Consider the following 22,615-nt stretch of genomic DNA (forward strand, 5'->3'; position numbering starts at 1 on the left):
GTTAAAATAATATGACATATCACATTATAGTCAGCAGATTGGCAAAATAATTAGCAGTTTTAGATTACCAAGGTTTGGCAAGGATGTGGAGAAATGGGAACCCTTAACCACTGTTAGTTGGAGTATAATAGTTTCAATCATTTTTAAGAGTGATATATATCATTTATAGGTATAGATAAATAATTATATGGAAATATTCATAAGATTAAGAAACTGTCATAGATATGACACCAAAAGCAAAAGCAATAATAGAAAAAAATAATGAAACAGTCTTTATCAATTAAAAAAATTATATGCTTTAGAACAGGGGTTCCCAACCCCTGGGCCACGGACTGGTAGTCATCCCTAACCTGTTAGGAGCTGGCCACACAGCAGGAAGTGAGCAGTTGGCAAGTGAGCGTTATCGCCTGAGCTGTGCCTCCTGTCAGATCAGTGGGAGCATTAGATGCTCCTAGGAGAGCAAACGCTGTTGTGAACTGTGCATGCAAGCGTTCATGCACAGTTGCGGGCTCCTTATGAGAATCTAATGCTTGATAAACTGAGGTGGAACAAACCATCCCCCACCACCCCTCCCACCCCTGTGCATACAAACATTGTCTTCCACGAAACTGGTCTTTGGTGCCGCAAAGGTCGAGGACTGCTGTTTTAGAGCACATCACCAAGAAAGTGAAAAGACAGTCCACATAATGGAAAAATATATTTGCAAATCATGTATCTTATAACACACATGAATCTAGCCTATGTAAAGAACCATTATAAATTAATAATAAAAATAACCCAGTTTGAAAATGGACGAGGATCTCAACAGACATTTCTCCAAAGAATGTATACAAGTGGCTGACAATCACATGAAAAAATGCTCAGCATCCTGTTATCAGAGAAATTCAATCAAAAACACAATATACCACTTCACATGTACTAGGATGGCTGTAATAAAAGATATAATAACAAATGATCCTAAAGATGTGGAGAAATTGGAATCCTCATCTGTGGCTCCTGGGAATATAAAATGGTACCACCACTTTGGTAAACAGTCTGGCAGTTTCTCAAAGTGATAATCATGTAGTTGTCATATGATCCAGCAGTTTGACTCCTAGGTATATACCGAAGAGAGATGAGAAAATGTGTCCACAAAAAACTTGCACCCAGATGTTCATAGCAGCGTTATAGGTAATATAAATGAAATATATTAATAATACAAACTGTTGTATATCTATATAATAGCATGTTATTTGGCAATAAAAAGAATGAAGTACTGATACATGCTACAACATGGATAAATCTTGAAAACTATGCTAAGTGAAAGAAACCAGATACGAAGACCATAGATTGTATTTTCTATTTACGTGAAAATTCCAGAGAGGCTTGGGGGCATAGAGAGTGACTGCCTGTATGTGGTTTTGGTTTTGAGGGGGTTGAAAATGTTCTAAAATTATGTCATTTGATGGTTATATAACTCTATGCCTATATTAAAAAGCAATGATTTGTACATGTTAAATGAGTGAATTTTATAGTATGTTAATTATATCCCAATAAAGCTCCTAAAAATATTCGTAGGAGTGATAATCAAATTTAGGATAGTGCAGAACAAGGGAAGTGAAGGAACTGGTAGTCATTTGACTTCATTCTCTAATATTTTGTTGCTTAGAAGTAAAATATCTGTTAAGATTTTATAAAAATTAGTTGTAAGAATCTTGCATTCTCTTATCCATTTTTAAATATATTTATAGCATTTTATATAAGAGAAGGACAGCCAGAAATGAATTTAAGTACATTATCCCTCCTCCCTTTCAGCTTGAACCATGGATTTTTTCCTAATAACTGAAGACGATTCAAGAAAATATCCTCTACAAGAAAATATGCAATTAGGAGTCCTGCAATGAACGTTGTTTGCTTTCTTCAATATCAATTATAATAATATTTTATCTTTAAAATCAGAATTTTACCGAAACAGTTTTGTTTGTCATTTTATTATTTAACTTATGAGAAAAACTATATGTGATTTAGAGTTGCCATGAGTCCTGATTCAAATCAGATTACTTTTCTTTTGCTAAAAACTTAGCAGAGTAGCCCACCTGCAATCCTGCTTGCTTAAGGGGAAATGATACCTTCTTGGGACAACTGCTGTTCATAATTCTTAGTCTAGCCTTGTGAGTAGCTGTTAATTTGCCTATGAACCTTTATCATGGACTCTCCCCTCACAGAATAAAAGATTCTCTTGGCAGACAAAGTGCAGGCCCTAGGCCAGAAAGGCTCATTCCTAAATCAGAGGTGTCTTATTACTTTTCTACTTGTTAATATAACAGAAATGCCTTTCCTGTCATAGGGGAGAGTGGTTGGGAAATTGCCTGTACTGACAAGCCCTTCTCAGATAGGAGGAGCTCACAGACATAACATAAGCATATTTTCCTAGAATATTGTTTCATGCTTTTCCCACTCAGGGCCATGGCCATTACTGGGGAGGGAAAACGACCTCAGGGCCTTGAGGTTTGTTTGTTGTGGTATTAATAACATATGATGGCAAAGATGAATATAGTTATGCTAGCATTCAAATACAGTTGGAAATGCAGTTATTCTGTAGCATACAGGTTAGGTAAAGTTTCTTTCTTCTGTTTCTAGAGCGTATAAACATAGGAGCGATTGTAATAGTTTAAGCAAAATCAAAGTGAGAAAATATGCAGTGCCAGAAGCTTGTGTGAGGGAGTGGAAATTTTTGCACAAAAGCCAGAATTTGACTAGATAATACTTCCCAAATTGTGGTCCCTGCATCGACATTACATGGGAACCTGATATAAAAGCAAGTTATTGGGTCTCAACTAAAATCCACTGAATCAAAAACCTTAGAGGGTTTTTGAGCCCAGAGATCCGTTGTTTTAACAAGCCCCTTAGTGATTTTGTTATGTACTAAACTTTGAGAACCACTGGACTAAATTATGTTGGTTTTTCAATGGCAGGTGAATAATAGGCAATGGAAATGCATGGAAATGCATTTGTGAGCACAGTTTTGGAATGATTAAAGCATTTTATTTAGGTAATAGAGTCTTCTGTCTTATTTTTCTAGTAAAGGAATTTTAGTTTATGCTACAATATCTAGCTATCTGATTTAATCCATGCATCTCTGAAGGGATGTATTGGTTTCTCATTTCTTTTAATTGAGACAGTTGTTGAATGATTTAATAGAACTTTGGAAGTTTCAAACTCAAGTGCTTTTTATTTGCTGTAAATTATAGGTGCTTTCTTTGTATGCCATTTTATTCGCTAAACTTGTAGCATTTTACAGATTTAATAGGACCTAGATCTACTCTTAAGTTCTGAAGGTATTATCCAAATAATTTAGAAAATTGCTAAGGGCATTCCCCAGGTCGCTTTACTGTGTAATTTTTTCCCAAGTATGTTTTGCATTTTAAATGTTTTCATTTTTCCTCTTAATCTTGTTATATATCAGTAACACATGATGTGTTGGCATCTTCTGGAATAACACATTTGTTCCAAGTGAAAAGGACTAGGTTCAGAAAACCTAGTCAGCCAAGAAGTTTACCCGACAGAAACCTATGTTGAATCTAAAATTAATGTGCTCACATTTTCCATCAAAATGAAAATGGAATGAAGCCAAGAAAGCACTATGAGAAGAAGTTTGTTGGTCTCTGCCCTGCATGAACAGCATTAACAAAATATGTCATTTAGTCTTGTAGATAATAGACGTGTTGAAAACAATATTTTACGTGTAAGTCTGAGATGAGACACAAACTCTGATTATGTTACTCCTCCCCTTAAGAGTCATTTTATTACATCTTTAAGCATATAATGACTTGAAGAAACCATTTTTTCCTTTGGTTTATCAAACCTTTATTAAATGCTTGGTGTCTTCAAACGTTGTGAAATGCCCTGTGGATTTAAGGAAAATATTCCCAGATGGAGGTCGCGGGGGCAAACAAATACAAAGAATACTTTGGGAACAGATAGGTGTGCATCTGACTTAAAGGGAGGTCTGAATCAAGTTGAGAACTAAAGGATAAGGCATTTAGAGGCAAAGAAAGGAGGTAAACAAGTTCCACATAGAGGGACCAACATGCGCGAAATACCCAGAAAGATCTAAAAGAGCATGGCACTGCTGGAGAACTGCACAGGGTTTAGTGTCACTGCAGAGTTGGAGGTGAGGGGTAGTGAGCAGCTAAGTTGAGATTTTAAACAGGGGAATGATGATGAAGGTTTGTGTAGACACAGGCTAGGAACCACATATTTTTTTCCTATGGGTGTGTAGATCCATGGCTGGCTCTTGAGAAGAAAAGTAACATAATCGTATTTCCTGTTTTCTCTATCACTTAATGGCAGTTCCATCCTTATAGTTAATTAAGACAAAACCCTTGGAATTATCCTTAGCTTTTCCTTGTCTCTCACATAATACACATGGCGCACTGGAAAATTAGTACTGTCTACATTGGGCATCTGCGTACACCACTTCCAAATCCTCTTTGACCTACCCGTGACTGCTGTCAGGGCTGCAGCCACCAGTTCCATGAAGACATTACCCAGCTTTGTGAAGGTGGAACTGAATACTGTCTCATCTCCTGGCCTCCTGTCATGGACCCTCTTTGATGCAGCACATGGGATGTTGGGAGGAGCCATTCTATACTCATGTATAACCTGCAATGAGGGCCAGATAATGGCCCATGAAAGCAGACCTTACCAGTGGGGGATAGGAGCTGAGAGGTTATCACTTCTCCTTTTATTCCATGGGTTGGCTATAATTGAACTAGATAACTTATCCTTGAATTGCCATTGTTTTCTTCGTTATTTCACAACCCCAGTCACAAACTTCAACTTCCTGGGATGTCATTCCCAAATAAACTCACTCTATGCAAGCAGTTGTCTTAGGCTTTACTTTCCTCAGGAATCAAAATTATGAAGTACCTTCAAAATACAGTAAGTCCTCACTTAATGTTGTTGATAGGCTTTTGGAAACTGGCACTTTAAGCAAAATGACATATAATGAAACCAATTTTTTTCATCAATGTTATAATGGAAATATATTGTCTCACTTCACTATAGTGACATGTATTTTGAAGCTTAGGTTTTTACCAATAGGAAATGACATTATTTTGCTGAAGGAAATGGCATTATTTAAGGACTTGCTACACATTGTTTTGCTTAAAGTTGCAGTTTCTAAGAACCTATCGACACCATTAAGTGAGGACTTATTATTTATCTTGAATCTGACCACTTCTCATCACCTCCACCACTACCACCCATGTCCAAACCACAGTCGGTGTTTGCCTTCATTATAACAACAATCTCCTGACTGGCTCTCTGCTTTGGTTTTTGCTCTCTATAGTCTATTCTTAGCATAGCAATCAGAGTAGAATTTTTCAGAAAGGCCCATGAAGATCTGTTTCCCATTTCTTGTCTGACCTCACCGCGTACTGCTGTTTAGTCTTGCTGGACAAACTGGCACCTGTTACTCTTCAAGAATGCCAGGTGCACTTCTCCTTCAAGGCTCTTGCTCGATACTCCTTCTGTCTAGAACACATTTCCCCTTTTCTTTACAGCTGACTCTCTTCATCCTTCCCTTCTCAAAACTGACTTTTACATGGAGGAATTCTAGCTATCCTCTTTAAATCATGACCACTCCCAATATTTCTTTCTTTATTTCTCTCCAAAGTGCTTAGTGTAATTTAGATATCTTCATGTTGTTTTATTTACTGTTTCTTTTTCTCCATTGACTGTGAGCTGTGAGGGCATGGAACTATGTCTGTTTCTTTCTACTGCTATGTCCTTGGGCCTAGAACAGAGCCTGGTACCTGGAAGGTGCACATTAAATAATTGTTAAGTAGATGAATGAATGGATATTTTAGAAACTGTAATTTTGGCCAGGCGCGGTGGCTCATGCCTGTAACCCCAACACTTCGGGAGGCTGAGGTGGGTGGATCACCTGAGGTCGGGAGTTCGTGACTAACCTGACCAACATGGAGAAACCCTGTCTCTACTAAAAATACAAAATTAGCTGGGCATGTTGGCACATGCCTGTAATCCCAGCTACTTGGGAGGCTGAGGCAGGAGAATCGCCTGAACCCGGGAAGCGGAGGTTGCCGTGAGCCAAGATTGCGCCATTGCGCTCCAGCCTAGGCAACAAGAGAGAAACTGCAAAACTCCGTCACAAAACAAAACAAACAAACAAACGAAAACTGTAATCTTAGCTGTGATGTAAAGAAGGCTAAAGGAAGGTAGGGATAGAGAGTAGAAATTAGGAGGCTGTGCTGTCAATCAGATAAGAAATGATGAGGGCCTCCTTTTGGCATCTTTTTAACAGCATTAATGGTGAGAGGAGGAAGGATTACAGAAAAATATAGAAGATTAAAATGATTGAGTTGTTGATGGATTGGGCATAGTGAATATGAGAGCAGAAGAGATAAAAGAAGACTTAGGTTTTTCACTTTGGCAGCCGGGTGGATGGCGGTGATGTTCATCAGAGAGAATGCTGAAGAAAGAGCAGATTTTGGAAAGAAAGGGATAGGGTGGAAAGGCTTCTTGAAAAAGAAGAGTAACTTCAGAGTTTGTTGAGTTTGACATATAAACAAGACTTCTTAGTGTCACTAAGATGCTTGGTAGTCAGTTGAGTGTGTTAGCCTAGGGCTCAGGAAAGGATACTGTAGGGTAGTAAACTAGTGCCTAGTGAGGAAGTTTTGCCTTGAGTTAGGCTAGTGGCCTTACAAAAAAACAAACAAGGAAAACCCACATGTAACTCACTGTGTTCCTGCAGGAGCATAGAAGTTCTTAATCATTGCCACTATTTCTTTTCTAGATTATTTAAAAAATAGAAAAAGAAAACTTTAAGAAATAAAAAAATATATTGGTATATTTTGAAAGAAAGATAAAGGCATTTATCTTAAGACAAAATGCCAGAGTATCTCTAGAGTACAAGGAATTTAGCTTTAGTTTGTCCTGGCTAGCCTCAAACTCTTTATTTTGCTTTCATAGCCATTTCCTTTTATTGAAAACATGTTGAAGTACTTTTTCTTCTTCCTTTAGTCACCAGAAATGAGTATGTTCTATACTAAAACACTCAGAATCCATGTAATGAAAAATGTCTAAATGTCTCAAGTAAGATTTTTGATATGTATGTATCTGTTTCATAATATAAAAATTCTAATTGTTGTATTCTTCACCAACACGTTTTTCATGTATTTTGAAGCTTAGGTTTTTGCCAGTAGCTTTCATACCTCTGGTGATTTTATTACCTTATTTAATAGAGGAGAGTCAAGCATCTTGAACTGGTCTTCAACTTAGAAATTTATTAAACAATTTGATTTCTCAAGGGAGCAATACTGTTGGAAAAGATTATTATATACAAATCTCTGGGTCAATAGAGGATAGAGATGAGAAAGATACTGCCCAAGGAAATTTATAGAAACTAAATTAAAACAAAAATCACTCTGTCTGATCAGTAATCATCTCTTAGTTGGTGAATATACCTTAGCTGTGGATGAAATCTTTGACTTATTTGAATGGAACCCTTGCTGTTTAATCTCATACTGATACTTTGCAGTACACTAAGAAGATGTTAATGGTTTGCCAGTCTGAGCTTACATTGAATACTCAGTGGGTCACAGAGTTATGAAGGGCTACGTTGCCAAAATTGCAATCAATAAAGCATAGATTATGAATATATATGTGTGTTTGTGTGTGTGTGTATATATATATATATATATATATATGAACTCTATATTGCTGACAATGAAATTACAGTTCTTGCTTTCTTGAATGGAAGAAATCATGAAAACCATAATTCAAGGGCCTGAGATAGTTCAGATTTAGTTAAATAACCCTTTGTATTTGTTTTTAAAATGCCTGGTTATTTAGTGACACTGTTAACTGTTAGTTGGGGTTCTCCAGAGAAACAGAGCCAATAAGGTGATAAGGCATGTGTGTGTGTGTGTGTGTGTGTGTGTGTGTGTGTAAAGAGATTTATTATAAGGAATTGGCTCACATGATTCTGGAGGCTAACAAGTCCCAAGATCTGCACTTGGCAAGCTCAGGACCTAGGAAATTGGATGGCATGGTTTGAGGCAGAAGGCCAGCAAAGTCAAGACTTAGGCAGAGGGGAGGTTTCAGTTCAAGTGCAAAGAAAGGAAAAAAAGCCCATGTCCTAGTATGAAGGCAGTCAGGCAGGACTCTCTTACTTTGAGAAAGGGTCAGCCTTTTTGTTTAATTAAGGCTTTCAACTGATTGGATGAGGCCAACCCACAGTAGGGAGAGCAATCTGCTTTACCCAGTCTGTAGATTTCAATGTGAATCTCATCCAAAGACACCCTCACTTACATAAAGACTCAGAATTATGTTTGAGCAAATATCTGGGCACCTTATGTCCCAGTCAAGTTGATGCACATAATTAACCATCACAATAACCAATTTTAAGTTCATTCACATTTATTCAATCAGGAAGCATCTTAGGCTTAGCTCTATGGATTGAGCAAGAAGGTCAGACATTTTGGTTATTCTAATGAAGTGGAAGACAAGTGTCAGGTAACACTTAATAGAGACCAGAATAAAGTTTAATAAAATGAGGAAAACTGCAAGTCTTAAGTAGTTGTATTCTTCACCATGGTATTTTTCATGTATATTGAAACTATATGGGATTAAAATTCCGTTTCTTACTCTGAACTTTAAATTATTAAACAGCCATTACGAAAACTATATACTTGTGTTTTAGTTTTATCCTTTTTACATTTTGTTTATATCACCATACATATTCATTTGGAAGGTGGTAGAATAATAATAAAGTAATAAACACAGTGAAGAAGCAAAACAAATTATTTCATTAATCATTTTTAGTTAAAAATTTTAAAAAATTGAAATGATTTAAGTATTCTGAATTTGGTTTATATTGGAAATTACAGAAGTAGGAGTCTATTAAATAAGCATACTCATTTTCTTGAGTTAATATTCATCTTCTGTTTTCTTCAAATTTGACCAATATGATATAGCTCTTGCTTTAGGTTGCATGATAGTGACAAGGAAGCTACTTCACAGTTGAGAGTCTTTTATGAAAGTATCTTTCTAAAAACCTATCTGTTATGCTTCTTGGTTGGGGAAACAAAAGTTCTAAGAGATAAGGGGGAAAAATCATTGCTAGAAATAGCAAACATAGTTTTCCCTCTTTTACAGATTTCTTTTTCAGCAGTGAATTAGAAGTGGCGGGCTTTGGAGAGATTTGTTCTTAGTAAGTTAATATTTGACTTGCCAAGCCATTTGGGAACACGGAATTGCCATGATATCTTCTGGGCATCTCCCCGGTTTTGGCAACAAGGAAATATTCAAGGCTGTGACTTCATGAAGAGAAGTTTGTCTGTGTGGTATTATCCTGACTGCTATGTAGGATTGATGTAAAATGCAACATTTTGGTGAATGTTTTCTTTGTAGACACAAATCCAGTGTGAAAACCTTTTTTTTATGAAAAAGGTTTATGGGACTTTCATAGTAGCAGGGCTTGTCTTGTTGATTTAGATCAAAATCATTTCCTCCCAACATCATAACCATTTTACTGTTCAGTGGTGCAGAAGGCATTATAAAGAGTTAGTGAATTGTTTTGGATCCTTCAGAATTGGATGAGGGACTGAAAAGAAGAAAATATCACCAACAGAGATGATACTCTGGATAACTTCTTATTAAGGAAAAAAAAAATTTTCACACTGAGAATTTAAGTGTTATAATGATTTGAGCCTTTCAATAAACATCTAATACAAAACCAAATGTTTACAGTTCCACTTAGTCTTTCTTCATGCCTACGCCACTTTAAAGTCTTAACTGTTTTCTCTCTCAGCTTTTAGGAACGGGAAACAGGACTTCTCTTAATGTCTAATGAATATTTATGAAGTCCTTTGACAATTAAGGGATCATTAGAATTCACTTTAAAAGAAAGATAAAAACACTTTTAAGACCAAAGCAGAATGTGGTGGCATAGAAACTCACATCTCTCTTTCCTTTTGTGAATTGTCAAGATAAACACTCTACAAATGAACTAAGTGTGTCTTAAAAGTGATTCTAGGTAGGAGTTTGAGTAATATAGACATATTTGATTATTATATGATGACTTTAATTTTGCATTGACTTTTGGCTTGGTAAGTGTTTTTTTTTTCTGAAGATACTTGGAAATCCTGTTTTCATATGGCATATCATAATGCTTAGATCAGGCTTTGGAGTCACTTTTTGTATTTAAATCTCAGTTTCAGCTCTTTCTCAGCTCTGTGACTTTGAGCAAGTTCTTAGTGCCTCAGTTTCTGTATTGCAATATGCAAAATATAATACTACTCTTTCCACAGCTTGTTGGAACAAGCAGCTGAGTTAATACATGAAAAATACTTAGAATAGTGCCTGGAACGCTGGTTTTCTTTGCCTTGAGAAATCTTTCCTTTCAGTTCACACACTTTGGCCCTACTAGAGCCACTTGGAAAGGCCTTTGTTTTCTCCTCACTCGGGGTGGAGGGGTGCACAGGAATAGTTAATGAATCCTCATTCCTGATGGGTGGCATTTTAGTTTTCTTCTTCATTTTCATTTTTCGTCATTGTTTTTTTTCTGAAGACCCCAAGGCCCTATTCTACCGCTTCCAGCTACCTTGGACTGCAGCTGTTCTCTTGGTTCTAATATGATACAAATAATACAAGGATGCCTAAATATATATTCAGTCACTTTCAAAAACACAGTCTTTTATGAATGAAAAATTGCTAAAGTAAACAAAGTACTTTGAAGCTAGAGTAGTTATGCTGTTTTTGCTGCTACTCTAGCTAAATCACTGTTATTTAGTAATGGAAATTAAAAAAAAAACCTGGACCTGAGTTTGGTAATGGAAATTAAAAAATACCTAGACCTGAAATCAGATAGAAAAGTTAGAAAAGTTACATGCCTGCTTATGATTATTTTAAATATGAAATAGAGGTATGTTTTGGGATGAGCAAAGAAATAAAGCATCCATCTGCATATTTCTTTTTTCATGAGGCTTAACATTTGCAGAAGTAGGCACTGACCTGGAAACCAAAAATTTGTAGTCTTGTTGATAAATGTATTCCTCTAAAGAACATCCCACTTACTCTTAAGTAATTTACCATCCTACTTTACACAGTGTAGGTCATAAGATTAAATGTGTCTTTCTAAAGTGCTGATAGCTATTATTTAACTCAAACCTTATCTTTAAGACAAGCCTCATAAATTTAATAATAATTAGGCATAGTTTCCACTGGAATTTTTACTGTTTTCACCATCTGTTCTTCTCAGAGTCTATATAAAAGGTATTGGATCTGTTTCACAGTAACTTAGTAAATATTCACTTCTAATAATTATTTTCTATTGGAAAGTGACTGCTATACTTATGATTTTTAGGCAGTTAATAGTGAATCTATTGTTAGTCTGTTTTTTAGATGCATGATAGTGGTACTTTATTTTCACATGTTGTATGTAGATGATATATTAATAGTATTAGTAGTATGATGCTAATGAAAGATAAGAATATAATCCTGTATCATTTAATAGCCATTGTGTACTTGAGTGTTTATGCCCAGTTTTGATTGTTGTTTAATTTGCCTTTATAATTCTTACCACATAGTCCTCAGTTTGGAGTAGAAAGACTTTATAGAACACAGTCAATTATTTCCATGTTTCCAAGTAGGCACTCAGATACAGTAGTACTAGTTGGCCTGCCTTTTGGTTTATATTATTGTAAGGCTTCTGTCTCTCAGCTCAGTAGCTCCATAGCTTTGTTTCCCCTTCCATCCAGCCACTCTCACAAGCCTGATGTCCATTCTTTTTTTTTCTAGTTGGGCTAAAGGATCAGACTTGTTAATTTGTCTAGTGCAAAGAGAGAAAGAAGAGAAGACCCAGGTATTGAACTATGAATATCCTGTAATTATAAAACAAGGCATATTTTTGTGTAAATAGTAAAATGTACAGAAGACATTCAAAAATAGTTTCTAAATTGTATGCAGAGATGGAAGTGTTCAGTGAATAGGCTTATCTCTTCCCAAGAGTCCTAACTTGACTTACAACCCTCATTTCACTGTATGTATAGTAAAATTTTAGGATGAACTGATGCTTTGATTGGAGGGATGAGCTTAATTTGTACTCTGCAGGAATCCATTCCAACTTTATTAGTATTATACTTGAGATTGGTCTTATGCTATAGTTAGCTTGTCTTTTTTAGTTCATTATAATGTATGTATTTGCTAATGTAAAACTACTATGAAAAGTTATAATCTAGTCTTTAAAAATACTTAATACTTAGAAATTTAAATGTCTTTCTTCAAAAATTTGCAAGACTGAAAATCAGAGTTGGATGCATATGTGAGCCAGTTAACATCAAACAATGAAGTTCTTTGAAGATTGTAGCTAATAGTAGTATGTAAATTGCTCACACTTATATGAGGCAAACTGTTCTAGGTACTAAAAGCATTTTACATATATAAGTATTATTATCATCTTCATTTTACAGATGAGGAAATGAAAGTTCATGGAGGTTAAGTAAATTGTCTGAGGTCACACAGCTAATTATCCAAGTAATCAGTGGGGTGACTCATATGTAAATAAATTATGCTACTTGCAATAAGAGGGAGATAGTTGGTAGGCCAGAACATGTGTGTGCAGCTAAGGTAGAGTAAAATATATAACACAGTAAAGTTCTGGGGAAACATCAAAAAAGAAACACAATCAGAATTATAAGCAAAAACATGGGAATACAAAAAACATGGTACATCTAATTAGAATAAGGTATGGATAGGGAGCAGACTATATTAGAAGATGAAGCTGGAATGAAAGGTTGAATCAGTTCATGAAGAACGTTGAATGCCTTCCTAAGAACCTTAGAACTGTTAGAGATTTTTATTTGCTTTACTTTATTCGCTTTACAAGCATATGCACGTGTGTTATCTTTAGAAGGCAGCGGTGCAAACACTAGATGGTAGAAGTGGGAGGGAGATCAGAGAGTATTACAGTAACATTGGTCAGGGACAGGGATAATGGTAGGAGAAAGGAAAGACTCCAGCCAATAGCTTGTATTTTGTGGTAAGGGAACATGGAAGACGTAGGAAAACCTATCCTTCTTACTGGGAAAAAGAGAAATCAAATGTACATACACCTGCTGATGGTGATGTAGTATTATTACTATTATGGAGTGATTTGGTAAAGCAGTAATGTGCAGTAGTGAGCATCTTAGCTCCACCTTAAGACCCTGTATTATATAGGCCTCAGTCATTTAGACAAACGGGAATACTTGTGTCTATTTTGCCAGGCTCCGTTAAGAGTTATATGAAAACATGTGAAAGCTGTTAGAACAGTTTTCACCTGATGTAGGCACTCAGTAGTTTTTCTTCATTCATTGATGGATTATTTCATGAATTATTATTTACTTGTTTGAGGCGTACCAAGCACAAAGCGCATAAGCACTTTGCTAATGGTTTGCTGACAAGCCACTTTCTACATAGTATTTTTAGATTGTCTTCATAAATTTTAAAGTGAATGTGATATTTCCTATATATGCTCTTCCTATTAAAAGGTGGTAAATTAGAATTTAGTAAAGTTATTTAACTGGCTTTTCATGATTATATATCATGGAAGAGCTGAGGTAAATTATTAAATGTATGCCAGTTTTAAAACCTAGTTAACAATCCGTGAAGATGTTATAGAATGTATGTGTGTCTGAATCTGTTTAACATACACATATATATTCATGTAAGTATCTTGCAAAATACAAGATGTAATGCAAATATTAAATATTGTTTAAAATATAGCTAATATCATCTAGCTTTGGGAATAGCTTATAAAGTGAATTGAATATGGCACACAGCATACCATTTTATTTTTATTTATTTATTTTTTATTATTTTTTTTTTTGCAGTTCTTTTCTGTACTGGTTGTGTTTTTTTTTTTTTTCTTTTATTATTATTATTATTATACTTTAGGTTTTATGGTACATGTGCGCAATGTGCAGGTAAGTTACATATGTATACATGTGCCATGCTGGTGCGCTGCACCCACCAACTCGTCATCTCGCATTAGGTATATCTCCCAATGCTATCCCTCCCCTCTCCCCCCACCCCACAACAGTCCCCAGAGTGTGATGTTCCCCTTCCTGTGTCCATGTGTTCTCATTGTTCAATTCCCACCTATGAGTGAGAATATGCGGTGTTTGGTTTTTTGTTCTTGCGATAGTTTACTGAGAATGATGATTTCCAATTTCATCCATGTCCCTACAAAGGACGTGAACTCATCATTTTTTATGGCTGCATAGTATTCCATGGTGTATATGTGCCACATTTTCTTAATCCAGTCTATCATTGTTGGACATTTGGGTTGGTTCCAAGTCTTTGCTATTGTGAATAATGCCGCAATAAACATACGTGTGCATGTGTCTTTATAGCAGCATGATTTATAGTCCTTTGGGTATATACCCAGTAATGGGATGGCTGGGTCGAATGGAATTTGTAGTTCTAGATCCCTGAGGAATCGCCACACTGACTTCCACAAGGGTTGAACTAGTTTACAGTCCCACCAACAGTGTAAAAGTGTTCCTATTTCTCCACATCCTCTCCAGCACCTGTTGTTTCCTGACTTTTTAATGATTGCCATTCTAACTGGTGTGAGATGGTATCTCATTGTGGTTTTGATTTGCATTTCTCTGATGGCCAGTGATGGTGAGCATTTTTTCATGTGTTTTTTGGCTGCATAAATGTCTTCTTTTGAGAAGTGTCTGTTCATGTCCTTCGCCCACTTTTTGATGGGGTTGTTTGTTTTTTTCTTGTAAATTTGTTTGAGTTCATTGTAGATTCTGGATATTAGCCCTTTGTCAGATGAGTAGGTTGCAAAAATTTTCTCCCATTTTGTAGGTTGCCTGTTCACTCTGATGGTAGTTTCTTTTGCTGTGCAGAAGCTCTTGAGTTTAATTAGATCCCATTTGTCAATTTTGGCTTTTGTTGCCATTGCTTTTGGTGTTTTAGACATGAAGTCCTTGCCCATGCCTATGTCCTGAATGGTAATGCCTAGGTTTTCTTCTAGGGTTTTTATGGTTTTAGGTCTAACATTTAAGTCTTTAATCCATCTTGAATTGATTTTTGTATAAGGTGTAAGGAAGGGATCCAGTTTCAGCTTTCTCCATATGGCTAGCCAGTTTTCCCAGCACCATTTATTAAATAGGGAATCCTTTCCCCATTTCTTGTTTTTGTCAGGTTTGTCAAAGATCAGATACTTGTAGATATGTGGCATTATTTCTGACGGCTCTGTTCTGTTCCATTGATCTATATCTCTGTTTTGGTACCAGTACCATGCTGTTTTAGTTACTGTAGCCTTGTAGTATAATTTGAAGTCAGGTAGTGTGATGCCTCCAGCTTTGTTCTTTTGGCTTAGGATTGACCTGGCAATGCGGGCTCTTTTTTGGTTCCATATGAACTTTAGAGTAGTTTTTTCCAATTCTGTGAAGAAAGTCATTGGTAGCTTGATGGGGATGGCATTGAATCTGTAAATTACCTTGGGAAGGATGGCCATTTTCATGATATTGATTCTTCCTACCCATGAGCATGGAATGTTCTTCCATTTGTTTGTATCCTCTTTTATTTCCTTGAGCAGTGGTTTGTAGTTCTCCTTGAAGAGGTCTTTCACATCCCTTGTAAGTTGGATTCCTAGGTATTTTATTCTCTTTGAAGCAATTGTGAATGGGAGTTCACTCATGATTTGGCTCTCTGTTTGTCTGTTATTGATGTATAAGAATGCTTGTGATTTTTGCACATTGATTTTGTATCCTGAGACTTTGCTGAAGTTGCTTATCAGCTTAAGGAGATTTTGGGCTGAGACAATGGGGTTTTCTAGATATACTATCATGTCATCTGCAAACAGGGACAATTTGACTTCCTCTTTTCCTAATTGAATACCCTTGATTTCCTTCTCCTGCCTAATTGCCCTGGCCAGAACTTCCAACACTATGTTGAATAGAAGTGGTGAGAGAGGGCATCCCTGTCTTGTGCCAGTTTTCAAAGGGAATGCTTCCAGTTTTTGCCCATTCAGTATGATATTGGCTGTGGGTTTGTCATAAATAGCTCTTATTATTTTGAGATACGTCCCATCAATTCCTAATTTATTGAGAGTTTTTAGCATGAAGGGTTGTTGAATTTTGTCAAAGGCCTTTTCTGCATCTATTGAGATAATCATGTGGTTTTTGTCTTTGGTTCTGTTTATATGCTGGATTACATTTATTGATTTGCGTATATTGAACCAGCCTTGCATCCCAGGGATGAAGCCCACTTGATCATGGTGGATAAGCTTTTTGATGTGCTGCTGGATTCTGTTTGCCAGTATTTTATTGAGGATTTTTGCATCAATGTTCATCAAGGATATTGGTCTAAAATTCTCTTTTTTTGTTGTGTCTCTGCCAGGCTTTGGTATCAGGATGATGCTGGCCTCATAAAATGAGTTAGGGAGGATTCCCTCTTTTTCTATTGATTGGAATAGTTTCAGAAGGAATGGTACCAGCTCCTCCTTGTACCTCTGGTAGAATTCGGCTGTGAACCCATCTGGTCCTGGACTTTTTTTGGTTGGTAAGCTATTGATTATTGCCACAATTTCAGCTCCTGTTATTGGTCTATTCAGAGATTCGACTTCTTCCTGGTTTAGTCTTGGGAGGGTGTATGTGTTGAGGAATTTATCCATTTCTTCCAGATTTTCTAGTTTATTTGCATAGAGGTGTTTGTAATATTCTCTGATGGTAGTTTGTATTTCTGTGGGATCGGTGGTGATATCCCCTTTATCATTTTTTATTGCATCTATTTGATTCTTCTCTCTTTTTTTCTTTATTAATCTTGCTAGCGTTCTATCAATTTTGTTGATCCTTTCAAAAAACCAGCTCCTGGATTCATTTATTTTTTGAAGGGTTTTTTGTGTCTCTATTTCCTTCAGTTCTGCTCTGATTTTAGTTATTTCTTGCCTTCTGCTAGCTTTTGAATGTGTTTGCTCTTGCTTTTCTAGTTCTTTTAATTGTGATGTTAGGGTGTCAATTTTGGATCTTTCCTGCTTTCTCTTGTGGGCATTTAGTGCTATAAATTTCCCTCTACACACTGCTTTGAATGCATCCCAGAGATTCTGGTATGTTGTGTCTTGGTTCTCATTGGTTTCAAAGAACATCTTTATTTCTGCCTTCATTTCGTTATGTACCCAGTAGTCATTCAGGAGCAGGTTGTTCAGTTTCCATGTAGTTGAGCGATTTTGAGTGAGATTCTTAATCCTGAGTTCTAGCTTGATTGCACTGTGATCTGAGAGACAGTTTGTTACAATTTCTGTTCTTTTACATTTATTGAGGAGAGCTTTACTTCCAAGTATATGGTCAATTTTGGAATAGGTGTGGTGTGGTGCTGAAAAAAATGTATATTCTGTTGATTTGGGGTGGAGAGTTCTGTAGATGTCTATTAGGTCCGCTTGATGCAGAGCTGAGTTCAATTCCTGGGTATCCTTGTTGACTTTCTGTCTCGTTGATCTGTCTAATGTTGATAGTGGGGTGTTAAAGTCTCCCATTATTAATGTGTGGGAGTCTAAGTCTCTTTGTAGGTCACTCAGGACTTGCTTTATGAATCTGGGTGCTCCTGTATTGGGTGCATATATATTTAGGATAGTTAGCTCTTCTTGTTGAATTAATCCCTTTACCATTAGGTAATGGCCTTCTTTGTCTCTTTTGATCTTTGTTGGTTTAAAGTCTGTTTTATCAGAGACTAGGATTGCAACCCCTGCCTTTTTTTGTTTTCCATTTGCTTGGTAGATCTTCCTCCATCCTTTTATTTTGAGCCTATGTGTGTCTCTGCACGTGAGATGGGTTTCCTGAATACAGCACACTGATGGGTCTTGAGTCTTTATCCAGTTTGCCAGTCTGTGTCTTTTAATTGGAGCATTTAGTCCATTTACATTTAAAGTTAATATTGTTATATGTGAATTTGATCCTGTCATTATGATGTTAGCTGGATATTTTGCTCGTTAGTTGATGCAGTCTCTTCCTAGTCTCGATGGTCTTTACATTTCGGTATGATTTTGCAGTGGCTGGTACCGGTTGTGCCTTTCCATGTTTAGCGCTTCCTTCAGGAGCTCTTTTAGGGCAGGCCTGGTGGTGACAAAATCTCTCAGCATTTGCTTGTCTATAAAGTATTTTATTTCTCCTTCACTTATGAAGCTTAGTTTGGCAGGATATGAAATTCTGGGTTGAAAATTCTTTTCTTTAAGAATGTTGAATATTGGCCCCCACTCTCTTCTGGCTTGTAGGGTTTCTGCCGAGAGATCCGCTGTTAGTCTGATGGGCTTCCCTTTGATGGTAACCCGACCTTTCTCTCTGGCTGCCCTTAACATTTTTTCCTTCATTTCAACTTTGGTGAATCTGACAATTATGTGTCTTGGAGTTGCTCTTCTCGAGGAGTATCTTTGTGGCGTTCTCTGTATTTCCTGAATCTGAATGTTGGCCTGCCTTGCTAGATTGGGGAAGTTCTCCTGGATAATATCCTGCAGAGTGTTTTCCAACTTGGTTCCATTCTCCCCGTCACTTTCAGGTACACCAATCAGACGTAGATTTGGTCTTTTCACATAGTCCCACATTTCTTGGAGGCTTTGCTCGTTTCTTTTTATTCTTTTTTCTCTAAACTTCCCTTCTCACTTCATTTCATTCATTTCATCTTCCAGGGCTGATACCCTTTCTTCCATTTGATCGCATCGGCTCCTGAGGCTTCTGCATTCTTCACGTAGTTCTCGAGCCTTGGTTTTCAGCTCCATCAGCTCCTTTAAGCACTTCTCTGTATTGGTTATTCTAGTTATACATTCTTCTAAATTTTTTTCAAAGTTTTCAACTTCTTTGCCTTTGGTTTGAATATCCTCCCGTAGCTCGGAGTAATTTGATCGTCTGAAGCCTTCTTCTCTCAGCTCGTCAAAGTCATTCTCCGTCCAGCTTTGTTCCGTTGCTGGTGAGGAACTGCGTTCCTTTGGAGGAGGAGAGGTACTCTGCTTTTTAGAGTTTCCAGTTTTTCTGCTCTGTTTTTTCCCCATCTTTGTGGTTTTATCTACTTTTGGTCTTTGATGATGGTGATGTACAGATGGGTTTTTGGTGTGGATGTCCTTTCTGTTAGTTTTCCTTCTAACAGACAGAACCCTCAGCTGCAGGTCTGTTGGAGTACCTGGCCGGCCGTGTGAGGTGTCAGTCTGCCCCTGCTGGGGGGTGCCTCCCAGTTAGGCTGCTCGGGGGTCAGGGGTCAGGGACCCACTTGAGGAGGCAGTCAGCCCGTTCTCAGATCTCCAGCTGCGTGCTGGGAGAACCACTGCTCTCCTCACAGCTGTCAGACAGGGACATTTAAGTCTGCAGAGGTTACTGCTGTCTTTTTGTTTGTCTGTGCCCTGCCCCAGAGGTGGAGCCTACAGAGGCAGGCAGGCCTCCTTGAGCTGTGGTGGGCTCCACCCAGTTCAAGCTTCCAGGCTGCTTTGTTTACCTAAGCGAGCCTGCGCAATGGCGGGCGCCCCTCCCCCAGCCTCGCTGCCGACTTGCTGTTTGATCTCAGACTGCTGTGCTAGCAATCAGCGAGACTCCGTGGGCGTAGGACCCTCTGAGCCAGGTGCGGGCTATACTCTCCTGGGGCACCGTTTCCTAAGCCCGTCGGAAAAGCACAGTATTCGGGTGGGAGTGGCCCGATTTTCCAGGTGCCGTCTGTCACCCCTAGAAGGGGAACTCCCTGACCCCTTGCGCTTCCCGAGTGAGGCAATGCCTCGCCCCTGCTTCGGCTGGCGCACGTTGCGCTCACCCACTGACCTGCGCCCAGTGTCTGGCACTCCCTAGTGAGATGAACACGGTACCTCAGATGGAAATGCAGAAATCACCCGTCTTCTGCGTCGCTCGCGCTGGGAGCTGTAGACCGGAGCTGTTCCTATTCGGCCATCTTGGCTCAGCATACCATTTTAAAATACATCTGTGTAGTACTTGGAAAGCCAAGCTGATATCGTGCACTAAGCAGCTGTAAATATGAGTCAGTAACATGGGTCACTGTTCATGCTTCACGTAGTGTGTACTGTTCTTCAGGTTGGTTCTTTATGCAGTGATACAGATACTTAACAGTACCAGCAGGAACCATGACTATGGAATTTCCACATTATTGTCTTCTAAGTAGTGAAATGATGCAACAAAGTAGAAAGTGACTTCAATTAGCTAAAATTTTAAAAATATGAATTAGTACCAGTAGGTAGTACCAGTGATAAATACTTGGAGGTTATCTGTCACACTCTAGGAAGTAGTCTTGTGTGTGCATATTTTTAACTGGTATATGTTTTTAAATTGCTTCTAAATTCTGGTAGTGGCTTTATCTATATGCAGTTGCAGTGAAACTTACATTCTTTTTATTGACAAGTTTTAAGTCATGGATTTCTGATAAATGAATAGAACTAACATATATTGGTCATTTACTGTATCTCAGGCACTGGGCTCTGTACTAAGTGCGTTATATCATACTTCATTTAATTTTAACAACAGCCGTGTGAGAAGTGAACATTATTACCCCTGTTTTCAAGATGAAGAAGTTGAAGTCTAGGGAAACTAATGAATTTACTCAAAGCCATACAGCTAATTAGTCTAGCCCATGCACTTTCTTCTGTAACGTGCTGTCAAGGTTACATTGGTACTAGAGACTGTGTTCAGAACCTTTCACACCCATGTTCCCCTTATTTATCTAAAACATAATTTAAATGAAATGGCTCTGTCAAAATCTGTATTTCTTTCTTTTTTTCCTTACTATTTTTGAGACAGAGTCTTGCTCTGCTACCCAGGCTGGAGTGCAGTGGCGCAGTCACAGCTCACTGCAGCCTCAACCTCCTGGGCTCCAGCGATCTTTCCATTTCAGCCTCCAGGGTAGCTGGGACCACAGGCGCACACCACCACACCTGGCTAATTTTTGTATTTTTTTTGTAGAGACAGGGATTCACCATGTTGTCCAGGCTGGTCTAGAGCCCCTGAACTCAAGTAATCCACCTGCCTTGGCCTCCCAAAGTGCTGGGATTACAGGCCTGAGCCACTGCGCCTAACCCAAAATCTCTATTTCTTGAGTTTGAAAATTGTATGTCAGAAGGAAGGGGAAATGTTAGAAAAACCCAGCTGCATTTTCCCCTTTCATTTTCCATTTTAGAAAGCAGAGATTTTACCAAATGGCAATCACAATAGAAAATACACACAACTGAGATAGGACAGAATCATAAATGTATGTGAGGTAATGGTGTTTGTTCCTCTTGTCTTAATAGATGATCCATGAGGCCTTCACAGTAGGGAAGTTGTTCTACGTACCTCAAGAAAACTTTATCACGTGCCTGCCAGGTGCCTGACATGATTCTAGATGCCGAGGTTGTAGCAGTTAGCCAAAGGGATATAACTCTTGCTCTCATGCAGTTTATATTCTAATTTGGATATTCTAAATATTTCATGTAGAATGTGAAGTAATACCACATTTATCACATAAGAAAGATACTTTCAGAGCTTCTCTATTTAATAATTTCATGTAGGAAAAGAAGGTCTCCTTAGTGTATCTCATGTTTCAGACCTTTATATGTAATAACATGATTTTTCCTAATTTAGAATTAATGGTTTTTTCCAGCATGTAAGAAAAACTGACTTGTGTTTGGAAATCAAGACTTAAGTTCAAATCAAGACATAAACAAACATAAAGTTAGGGAAAAGTTTGTCTCTCTCTATATATAATCAGTTCTTCAGTGTTCAGGTGTGAAATGAAAAAAAAACATGCAGAAGAAACAAAATTCTGCCTATGATAACTTACAACCCAAAACAAAAGCTATCAAATAGGCAAACAAAAAGCAAAAATCAACCAAGACTGATTTATTCCACATTTGAGAAACTTTTTCTTTTTTAAGTTACTTTTCTGAGAATGTGAACTTTCTGTATATGCTTGTTTACTCTCATATTAATGATTCATTTCTTCTTTTCCCAAGTATTTGCCAATACTTCATAACTGGCTGAATCTAAGAGGTGCTAGGTTAAAAAATTAAGACTCAGGAGCTTAATTGTGCCATTTACAAATAAAAGCATTTAAAGTACAAATGAAAAGCTCTGTTTAGATCTCAAGAGGTTCAAAAATTAGATTTTCTTAATTCTTTTCTTTTTAAAACAAATCATCTCTTATACTCACTCCGTTCTCTTCCATCACGGTAAAAATGCCTTAGCTTATCTTAAAATATTTTATGTATGTATGTATGTATGTATGTATGTATGTATATAAAGTCTTGCTCTGTCGCCCAGGATGGAGTGCAGTGGTACGATCTCGGCTCACTGCAGCCTCCACCTCCTGGGTTCAAGTGATTCACCTCCCTCAACCTCCTGAGTAGCTGGGATTGCAGGTGCCCACAACCACGTCGGCTAATTTTTGTATTTTTAATAGAGATGGGGTTTCACCATGTTGGCCAGGCTGGTCTCAAACTCCTGACCTTAAGTGATCCGCCCACCTTGGCCTCCTAAAGTGCTGGAATTACAGGCATGAGCTACCACACCTGGCCTAAAATATTTACAAATTTTATATCTCTAATGCTAATGACTGGTTATTGGTCATCTATTGTGTCAGTTTTCAAAGTATGATT

General features: G+C 37.6%; 1 protein-coding gene across 9 annotated transcripts in view; it reads left to right on the plus strand.

Annotated features, from left to right (window-relative positions):
- The window catches only part of BMPR1B (bone morphogenetic protein receptor type 1B), a 399,677-nt gene that overhangs the window by 306,626 nt on the left and 70,436 nt on the right, over window positions 1–22,615 (plus strand). The window lies entirely within an intron of this gene.

Source organism: Pongo pygmaeus, chromosome 3 (genome assembly GCF_028885625.2).
Source record: "Pongo pygmaeus isolate AG05252 chromosome 3, NHGRI_mPonPyg2-v2.0_pri, whole genome shotgun sequence".
Taxonomy (NCBI): Eukaryota; Metazoa; Chordata; class Mammalia; order Primates; family Hominidae; genus Pongo; species Pongo pygmaeus.